Raw genomic sequence first — 11,306 nt, 5'->3', positions numbered from 1 at the left:
TAGTTTTTATTAAGCAAAAGATAAAACAAGTAGGTCATAAGTCATACAAAAATGTTTTAAAATATATGGCCCAAAGAAATCTCACGGAAAGCAGTTTCTCCTGTAGCTAAAGGCAGAAGTTAGCTTTTCTGTTCATAGAAGAAATTCAGCAACCGTTTGGATTGGGTAAAACAGAACTATATAAAGGGCCAAAGGTGACATTTATCTAAATGTGTCTAAAATCTCCACTTACCTCTCCTCTTTCGCAAGATAGATTCTGTATTCATAGCTAGAGACAGATACAATTGTAGATATATAGGTTATATCTATATTAGGAAATGTGAATATTTTGGTATGTTAAAAATGTGGAGTATCTACTCAGCAATAATTTAGAGTTCTTTCTTGAAGAAAACTAAAATATAATATACCCAAGTATCTGACTTCTGGATATACACAAAAAGGAAAGGAAGTCAGCATGCCAGAGAGATATTCGCATGGCACATTCACTGAAGCATTAGTTGCAATTGCTAAGGCAAGACGTTTCAACAAGTGAATGGATATCGGTTATATATTTATAATGCACATAAAATAGTGTACTATTCAGCCATAAAGTAGGACAAAGTCCTGTCATTTACAGTGAGTCAGATGAAACTGGAGGTTAGATTTGAAATGAGCCAGACAAAGAAAAACAGTACTGCATGTTCTTTTCTACATGTGGAAGCTAAAAGGAAAAAATTGACCTCAAAATGAATGCTGATTGCTAGAGATCAGAGTGAAAGAGGAAGGCACTTAAACTTGATTGTTCAATGTGGTATGTGTGCATTGACCTATCATGCTGAACCCCATTAATATGCACAGTTAACACACAATACCCAAAGGAAAAAAATCACACATAATTAAGCCAATAACACCTTTGAGTCTTTATTGGGTTTTTCCTCTTCTAACACTCGATCAGTCAGCACGTTCTGCAGAATGCACTTCCAGCTTAGATACTCCTTCATTCTGTTCCACTGACATTTAGTATTTGTTCCCTTAGCATTTGTTCCCTTATCTCCTATATGGTATGACCCACCCTCTTTGGGATGTAGTTCAAACACCATAAAACTCACTCTCAAAAGGCTACTGCCTGAGATTTTTAAAACATTTTCGTCTTCCCTGGCCTTTTTGATTGATTCTCGTGGGTTTTGTTTTGGTTTGGTTTTGGTTTCGGTTTTTGACTAGGGTCTCATGTTTTTCCCTCAAACTTTGATTCTCCCAGTCTCTACCACTTGAGTAGCTGGGATTATGGACATGTGCCACCACCTCTGGCTTTCAAGCTCTGTTCACAAACTCAGTCTTTGAGTAGTAACCTTGCACAAACTTCATTAAGCAAACAAAACTGAGAGAGAGAAACAGAGACAGAGACAGAGAGAAAGAGGAAGAGAGGGAGAGAGAGAGAGAGAGAGAGGAAGGGAGAGGAAGAGAGAGGGGGGAGAGGGAGAGGGAGGGAGGAGAGGGAGAGAGAAAGAGAGAGAGAGAGAGAGAGAGAGAGAGAGAGAGAGAGAGAGAGAGAGACTTTTCCCATACTCCCACTGGTCTAATGCCCTTTGCCCCCAGTCCTGTAACCGTTGATTAGGTCTTTATACCAGCAATGCAGCAACTAGAAAGCCTACCTCACACCTCTCCACTAGATACCCTTTAGTGGGGAGTGATAACTTAGGATTTACAGTATTTGGGGTTTCCAGAACCCCTGGGATGCCTACCAGAGCAAACTGCTTCCAAACACTCCCAAGCAGATATTCTAGACCTGAAGGGGCGCCCCCCTTGAGACCAGCCGGGGGAACTGGGATGCAGCCGAAGAAGGGGTCTGTCATGCTACAAAGATGTTGAGTGACAACACAGTGCTCTGTCAGCCCATGGGCTGTATGGTGTAAAAGAGAAAGCTGTTTTAATACATCGATGCTTCTATTTATTTGGGGCATGAGTGGCACTAAGGTGTGCACACAAGAGCTTTCTTCTGTTAGGCAGGCGCTCTACTACTTGAGCCAACCCCAACCCATTGTTGCTTTAGCTATTTTCTCAAATAAGGTGTCACAGGCTGGCCTGGACTTCATCCTTCCACTGACATTCCCGGGTGATTGGGACAGCATATGCATGTCATGTCATCCAGCTTACTATGAGATCTCACTCATTTTTTGCTCAGCCTGGCCTCCAATTGTGACCTCCACTTTATCTACCTTCTGAGTAGCTGAAAATACAGGTGTAAACAATCAGGCTCAACCCAAAAATGTTCATTATAAACTAGATAGGCAGGCAACACAGCTTATTATATGAACTAGAATTATGTACAATATACCTTTAGGAAAGCTACATGGAGCACAAATGTTTAAGTGAGTTACAGGATGAGGTTGTTTTCAGATTTGTTGCTAGAGAGCAGTAACAATATTCTTTTTCATAAAAGGCTTAATTTATTCATAAAATAAGACCAATGTTTTAAGTATATGGTTAGTAAAACAAAAAAATAAACTATATTATATAGTGTAGAGAAATTTAAAAGACCCTCAGCTGGGCACTGGGGGCCCATGCCTGTAATATTAGCTGCTCAGGAGGCTGAGATCTGTGGATTACATTTAAAGCCAGCCTGGGCAGAAGAGTCTCTGAGACTCTCATCTCCAATTAACCACAGAAGCCCAGAAGTGGAGCCATGGCTTAAAGTGGCAGAATGATAGCCTTGAGTGCTCAGGGACAGCACCCAGGTCCTGAGTTAAATCCCCATGATTGACAAAAACAATGAAATTGAAAGATCCTCTCTCTCAAAAAGAAGAGAGAGACAGACAGTCAGAGAGAGAGAAAGAGGGAGTCCATTTAGAGACAACCGACACCCACTGAGGTCCTCAATCATTTTACAACCACATTTTGCCTGTTGCAGAGATGATATGACCCTGGTTCCAGCAGATACATTTCAGCATTTCCTTACACAAGCTAGATTTCCCAAACTCTGGATTTAGGTACACAATTTGTGGCCAGAGCATGTTAAAGAATGACTCTACACACAATCCCACATCCGAGCCTGCAACTCCTGCCTGACTTTCTAACTCTCTCAGAGAAATCTTTTCCTAAGCTGGCATGGTGGTGCATATCTGTAATCACAACACTTTGAAGACTCCAGCAGGAGGATCACAAGTCCAGGTCAGCCTGGGATACATAGAAAGTTGCAGGAGAACCAGGGTTGCCTAGGGAGGCACTATCTCAAAGATCAAACAAAAGCTCTTAGTGTGCAATCTATTATTGATGGAGGCCTCAGTCAAGTACTATGAAGCATATTGATGTGATTTATTCCAAGCAAAACTTAATATACTTTCTAATCCAATAGACTCATTGAACCTTATGCTGGGGAACTTTTGATCTTTTCTCACTCTCAGAACCAGTAAATCCTCTGCTGAGCCATTTACCTGTGCACTCTTCTAATACAAAAGATAAAATTGACCCCTATTCACCCAAAGTCCTTCAGTAAGAATATGAAAATATATGACACTGTCCATAACTAAAATTGAGTTTCTAAAGCATTCTCAATTCTGAGAGCAGCCTTCAAGTAAAAGAAAAAAATGGAATGAATGCCACAGATGAATTAAGCTGCCAGGCAGGGAAAGGGTACATGAAATCAAAGTCTGTCATGAGTTACTGGCAACACCACTTCATGGCAATTTTTCATGTGCTCTATTTTCTATATCTTGTCTTTCCATCTTCATTTCTTTTTTAAAATAAAAAAATCTCCCCATATTAATTTTTATGCCCTTTCAAGCATATTTCCAGCTACTTGTGATCCAATCATCTCTCTCATGAGGCCTTTGCTTCAAACAGTTCATCTTGCAAGATGGGCAACTTCTAAGTGGTTCCCAGTTGAAAAGAATATTTCCCTTATGGAAGAAAAGAGAGGTAAAGAAAAGTGGTAGCGGGGCTGGGAAGGTGGCTCAGTGGTAGAGCGCTTGCCTTGCATGCATGAGGCCCTGGGTTCGATTCCTCAGCACCACATAAGCAAAAAGAAAAAAGCCACAAGTGGCGCTGTGGCTCAAGTGGTAGAGCGCTAGCCTTGAGCTGAAGAGCTGAGGGACAGCGCCCAGGCCCAGAGTTCAGGCCCCACGACTGGACCCCAAAAAAAAAAGAAAAGAAAAGAAAAGTGGTAGCAAACAAAAACTAGGCAATGCATTAGCCCTCCTGTGTCCACCACGGCAGAACTGAACAAGAGATGTCAATGGCTCTGCTTTCAATTCTCCCCTCCTGCAGCTTTGCTCTGCTGCCATGGGTGACCAGGTCCTCTGATTTGCAAAGGGCTTCTTGACTGTAACATCACTGCCACCACCTCCAAGACTTGCAGATGCTATGTCAGTCAAGTAGGTCCAGCTACTGTGGCACAGGCAACGGGTGAGCAAAAAGGAATTCTGTGGGCACCTTGTCCAAAGGCACAGAGCACAGCAGTCTGTCCTCGCAAGAAGCCAGAGATGGTGTTCTAGAGGAACACTGGCATGTGGGAACAGATATTTGCTTTAAAAGGATAAGTGTTACCTTACTGGCAATCTGGTCTCTGGTGCAGTCATGTCTCTCTCCTAGGTCTACTTCCAGTAGGCTGTTAATGCTGAGAAATGTGCCAAGTAAACAGGATGTACAAGCCTGGAGGACTGTAGAGAAAAAAAAAATATACCATCTTGCACTATTTGAGGCCTAGGTAGAGGCCTACCAGTAGATTATCTCCTGTAAGATACAGCAAATGGAATGTTCTTAGGCCAAGGTAGACTGGACAATCTCCCACAGAGCGACAATCATGAGCATCAGGAGCGGGGGTTGACGTCATGAGTTTTATAAAACGAAGCTGATATCTTGTATATTGTGACCACTGAATAATCGTGGAAGATTTTTAAAGATTACCTGCATCCTTTTTTTTTTTTTTTTTTTTTTTTTTTTTTTTGCTATATACCAAGACTAGGTAATTCAAAAAGAAAAGAGGTTTGCTTAGTTCTGGCTGTCTGAAACCATGGTACCAGCTTCTGTGAGGCCTCTTGTAAGGACTACATGCTGATCCATGCGTGGTGGAAAAGCCAGAAGACAAGCAGGACTTTGCAGGAGAGATCAAACAAAAATAGTCTCAATATGGTAGTTGATCCAATTCCATAAGGAAAGCATTAATAGCTGGATGCCAAGTGGCCTACACTGGTAATCCTACCTACTCAGGAGGCTGAGATCTGAGGATAACAGTTCAAATCCACCTTGGGCAGAAAAGTCCATGAGACTCTCAGAAAAACAAAAAAATAAAATAAAAAACAGAAGTAGCACTGTGGCTCAGGTGGTAGAGCGCTAGCCCTTGAGCACAAACAGGCTCAGGGACAGTACCCAGGCCCAGAGTTCGAACCTCAGGACTGGACAAAAAAAAAAAAAAGCATTAATGACTGATGATGATGGAGCATCCATGACCCGATTTTACCACTTCTCAACACTATTTCATTTCAGATACAGACAGAAAAACCTTTTGCCTAACCACATGACCCAAATTGGCAGGTACATGCTAGAAGGGAAATAATCATCTACAGACTAGAATGTTAAACCAGTGAAATCATATAGAATACTCATTATGCTTACTATATGAACCACTGATCCTTGAGAAAAGTCTTGTATCTTTCTACCCAAGACTGCTTTTATTTGTAGGGAGGAAATTGTAGGGGGAAAAAAAGACTAATTATTATTATATCTGACCATCTACCTATTAATCATTTCAGATTGGGAAAAATGACTATTTTTATTTCAAAGATGAAGCAGCTTAATCAGATTATAAAACACCTAAAATTCTATTTTGTAAGCCCCTAAATTATGTTAGTACTTATTTGGACTTCAAATTTCCATCTGTACTTAAAAGTACATAACTTAGCCAGGCTCCAGTGGCTCATACCTATAATCCTAGCTACTCAGGAGGCTAAGATCTGAAGACTCTGATTCAAAGCCAGCCCAGGCAGGAAAAGTCCACGAGACTCTTATCTCCAATAAACTACTCATAAAAAGCCAGAAATGGTACTGTACCTCAAGTAGTAGAGTGCTAGCCTTGAGCACAAAGAGGCTCAGGGACAGTACCCAAGACTGGCAAAAAATAAAATGAAAGTACAAAAACTTTTTCACAGTTGAATATTTACAGTCATCTTCTATGTTGGATATATTAATACACTTTAGAAAAGATCTAGTGAAATGGAAAGCATAACTGTGAAAGAAAAAAATCATGTATTCTTACTCTCTTGTCTAGGGCTCACTTTAATTAAAAGAATTCTATCTTGTCTCCCTCTTCTCCTCCAGATGAGGAAATAATGTATGTGTAAGTCTGATCGAGTGCCTGGCTTCATTTTCTTTCACACCAATCATCACCTACCTGGCCCACATAAGGTGCTATGTTGTATAAGTCACACGCAAGCTACAAAAATAGCAACCTTTAGAATACTGAGCTGGGAATTATTAATAATAGTAAATCATACACAGGTGTCTTAAAATAATTGATGCTATTCTATCAAATGTCTAGTCAATAATTCTATCAAAGACCAAATTCATTTCCTAATGTTCATTCTCTTCTTGTTACATAGTCAGTCAGCTCCCAAAGTAAGCTGGACATAAGATGGCTTCAAATAAAACTATGCTTTATAACTTCCTTGCATATTAAGTATGGTCCTAATGCTAATTTCTGCCCCAGGAAGTTCCAGCAAAACTGGTGAATGAAACTCTCTAGAAGGATCTCATCCCAGTCACATCCCCGCTCCACCACCCGCCGCACACTCCCCCCCAAAAATAATCTTTTTTTCTTTCTTCCTTCCCTTCCTTCCTTCCCTTCCTTCCTTCCTTCCTTCCTTTCTTTTTGCCAGTCCTGGGGCTTGTACTCTGGGCCTGGGCACTGTCCCTGGGCAATTCAAGGCTACCACTTGAGCCACTTCCGGCTTTTCTGTGTTTAATTGGAGATAAGAGTCTCATGGACCATTCCTGCCTGGGCTGGCTTCAAACTGCGATCCTTAGATCTCAGCCTCCTGAGTAGCTAGGATTACAGGCATGAGCCACCAGTGTCCGGCTTTAAACAACCTCTTTATCTGCTTTTCAATGTTTTTATTGTGATTATAGTAGTGATGTACAGAGGGGTAACAGATTTTATCATCTGCTTTTCTCAAGTTGTTTTAGACCAGCTGGAAGCCTACTTGTCCCCCTCTAAACTTCCTTCTATATGCTCATACCCTGTGATGTGGCATCATCAATATTGCACAAACCAAAGGATGGGTAAAAGTCTATACAAAGGAAGTTCTTTGTTGTTTCTACTTTTTTTTTTCTGTTTAGCAAGTGCCCAGAAGGATTCTCACCAGTAGCATAGGAGCGATAGGGGAGAAGCAGGCAAGATGAACAGAAAGGCAACAGGGAAAAGTGAAGAATGGGCGGTGGCTCCAACCCACCACAGCTCAAAAGTTGGGAGGGCAAGCCAGAGCCACAACTGCAAGGTAAGTCAGAGGGCCCAGGTGACAGACTGACAGCTGTGTGAACTAAGCTCAGTCTCCCTGCCAGCCTTAAAGGACTTAGCATGACAGTGACTATTCCTGTGTGAAAGATCAACACCGCTGAAGAAAAACATGCAGCTCCTTGGATCTCAGAAAGCCATGAGGCAGGTATCATCTTGAGAAGAGACCTATTGTTTGAGACTCCAGTACCTGAAAATGAGAAGTAATCGTGGCTTGGGGACTGTATACCCTTCACATGTACACAGGGGGGACAGCTGGCAGGAGTCATGGAGAGGCAGATGGTCTGTCTGACTTCGAACTGGGACTTTAGGCCACGGGGAGTTTGGTTGGTGAAGGACACAGTGGTGAAAGGCCCTTCTTTCCTGTGAGAAGTGAAACAGTACTCCAAGCCTGTGGCAAGCACGAGGCTTGGCGTCTGCCTCCCAGCTGCTTGGAGGTTATTCTCAAGCAGGATTAAGAACTCTGGGTCTGGGTCACGTGGACCACATCATTTCCCCAGCCTGGTCCCTCCCACAGAGTGGTTAAGTGCTGGGCAGAGCCTAAATACATTGAGACCCACAAAGTGCCTGAGGCCCCAAGTTCTTCCCCTCCATTCTAGAACTACTTGCTCCCTCCCAAACACTCCTGGATGCTTTCGGGAAATACTCCTAAGCCTGGAGACTTGCTGCCCCTAGGAACACAAACTCAGGGGCATTTGGATCACTGGCCAGCTGCTAGTTCACAATGAAGAGAAGCTAGTAAAGTAAAACCAGACCTAAAGCAGACAAGTGATCCCTGACCGCAATCCATATACAGAACCATCCTGTACATTAGGAACTAGAAAACACTCCAGCTAGACTTTCTCTCTCTGAATGATGCTGGGAAATTGGGCCTGGTGCCCTGAGCACACTACCCAGCTATACCACACAGCTAAAGCCATGGGACGCAGATCCAGGGCACACCCACCCAGCCACTGCCCAGTCCAGCCTAAGCATTGGCAGTACTTCAATTAAAGGACTATAGGTGACTAAAACCCTCCCATCAACAACTGGGCCTCGGATATACTCAGTGTAGAAAGACCAGGAATGGGAAACGCAAGGCAACATGACTACTCCAAAATGCAACTATTTCACAATGTTAGCTATATAGCTATTACACAGAAACTTCATTACGTTAAAGTACATTCTTCCGATTCTTGTTTGTTCTGGGATTTTTTCATGAAGGCATATTGGATTTTGTCAAAGGCCTTTTCTGCAACTATGGAGATAATCATGTTATTATTTTTGTTCTTTATTCCATTTATGGGCTGTATTCCACTTGTGGATTTGAATATAGAGAACCACTGTTGCCTGGGTGGAATGAAACCAACTGGATCCTGGTATATGATCTTAATATGTTGATGAATTTGGTTTGCACATATTTTTTGCAAATTTTTATGTCTATATTCATCAAAGAAATTTATCATTTTCTTGTCATATCTTTATCTTGTGTTACTATAATGCTAATGCTGGCTTCATAGAATGAAGTTCCTTCCCTTTCTATTTTATGGAATAGTTTGAGCACTGGTGTTTTTCTCTTTAAAGGTCGTATAGAGTTCATGAGTGAATTCATCTAATCCCTGGCTTTTCCTGGTTGGGTGATACTATAACATAGTTACAATATTATTGCTCTATATAGATCTATTGAAGCTGCTGCCATTTTCTTGATCCAATTTTAGTAGGCCATATTCATCTAGAAATAAGAACAGGGCCTTAAGTTCAATCTATAGTACAAAAACAAAAAAGAAGAAAAAACTTGATTTGAAAGCTTCATCAATAGACTGACCAAGTTGAAGATAGAATATCAAAATGTATAAAGAACTCAAACACCAACAGCAAAAGAAAAATAATCCAATTAACAAATGGGTAGATGAACTGAACAGACGTGTACCAAAAGAGGAAGTATGCATGGTTAATAAAAGCATGAAAAAATAATCTACATCCTAATCCATAAAAGAAAGTGATAGTTTTGACATATTCAAAATGATGTCTCAACTAACTAAAAAATTTTACTGTTCCTACTGCTTAAATGAAAACACTACACACAAAGTTTAATGTGTTAGCATGGATCAGAAAGAGTTAAGTGGGGGTTGAGATCATGGCTGAAGTGGTAGGCCTCTTGCCTCAAAAGAATTAAGTGGCCCTGGTTTCATATATCCAAGTTGACTTTATGTGTAAGTATTCAAAAGATCCAGAAGGTGGCAGTATACTGATGGGGTTTTTTTCTGAGTTTTAAAGTTAGAAGAGGGGAAAAAAATCTGGAAAAAATCTGGAAAAAAACTCAAAATATAAAGATTGCTGCCACTTTTACTTTCTCTTTTCTTCAGGAGCCTCAAGATCTCTTAGTCTAGAGCAGCAGAGCCATAAGGAGTGAGAGAAGAGGACCTCACACGGCCAGGAGATAGGAATCTTGAAGAAGTGGAACACATCTGACACAGAGAATTACAGGACTGTCTCCAAAATCAGCCTGCTGGGCATTTCTCTGTAAGTGAAATTTATCTAACAACATTCATGCCCCCAAAAAAAGCAAATTAAGATAAAATATAAATGTAAGCAGCACACGGGAACACTAAGAATGTATATAGTGATCACTCAAACTAACACTGTTCCCTATAGAACTCACATTTAGAAACTTACATTTAGGAGAAAGGCCCTGGCACAATACCTTGCAAAAGGTTAATGAGAGAAATAGGAAAGTGTCCTTCTTTAGAAATGGTGAACTCTCTGCTTAAACAGGTAACAGTGCAGGGTAGGAGAGAAAAGAGAGGGAGGGTGAAAGAGACAGAGACAGAAAGACAGACAGAGATCTGAGGGATGCTTGTCTCAAAAATCTTCACCTAGGGGCTGGGAAAGTGGCTCAGTGGTAGAGTGCTTGCCTTGCATGCATGAGGCCCTGGGTTCGATTCCTCAGCACCACATAAGCAGAAAAAGCCGGAAGTGGAGCTGTGGCTCAAGTGGTAGAGTGCTAACCTTGAGCTGAAGAGCTGAGGGTCAGCGCCCAGGCCCAGAGTTCAGGCCTCATGACCGGACCCCCCCCCCCAAAAAAAAAAATTTAAAAAAAATCTTCACCTAAACTAAAACTCAGCTAGGTGTGCGAATGCATGGCTATAACCCCAGTCCTCAGGATGTGAGGGCAGAAGGATCGTGAGAAAGCGCTTGTATCTGAACAGGGGGGCCAGAGCATCCACATGCCCACCCATACAAGACAATTACAGAGAGCTACTGAAGGGACTGCACGTGATTTCTGTGTGTAAAAGCCTCTGTAGAGTGTGTTCAACCACTGTCAGGTGGTTGCTAAACCACCCCAGGTGTTTTTAGCAAACAACTTCTCCTCTTAGTGCTCTGAAAAACAAAGAAAATAACGTCCATTAAGAAACAAGTCCCAAGCCGGGTGCCGGTGGCTCTCGCCTGTAATCCTAGCTACTCAGGAAGCTGAGATCTGAGGATCACTGTTCAAAGCCAGCAGGAAAGTCTGTGAGACTCTTATGGCCAATAAACCACTCAAATCCGGAAGAGGCGCTGTGGCTCAAGCCGTTAAGAGCTCACCTTGAGCTGAAGAGCGCAGGGACGACTCCCAAGCCCAGACCGACAAAAAAAAAAGAAGCAAGTCCTTCCTGCTGGGTCCTCAAACCTGCCTGTCTCTTATCTATTTCCATTGTAGTGGGATGATAATCAAAGTAATATCTACTGACATTTTCTTTTAGTTAGGTTTTCTCTTCCCTTACTCCTTCCTTTCACTCCATCTGACTGTAGAAAAGTAGAACAGATATTAAAGGCATGTAACAGTCAAGCACATCTTTGGGTG

This window comes from Dipodomys merriami, unplaced genomic scaffold (assembly GCF_024711535.1).
Source record: "Dipodomys merriami isolate MVZ:Mamm:240054 unplaced genomic scaffold, mDipMer1.0.p SCAF_30, whole genome shotgun sequence".
Taxonomy (NCBI): domain Eukaryota; kingdom Metazoa; phylum Chordata; class Mammalia; order Rodentia; family Heteromyidae; genus Dipodomys; species Dipodomys merriami.
Note: the sequence above shows the minus strand (reverse complement) of the source record.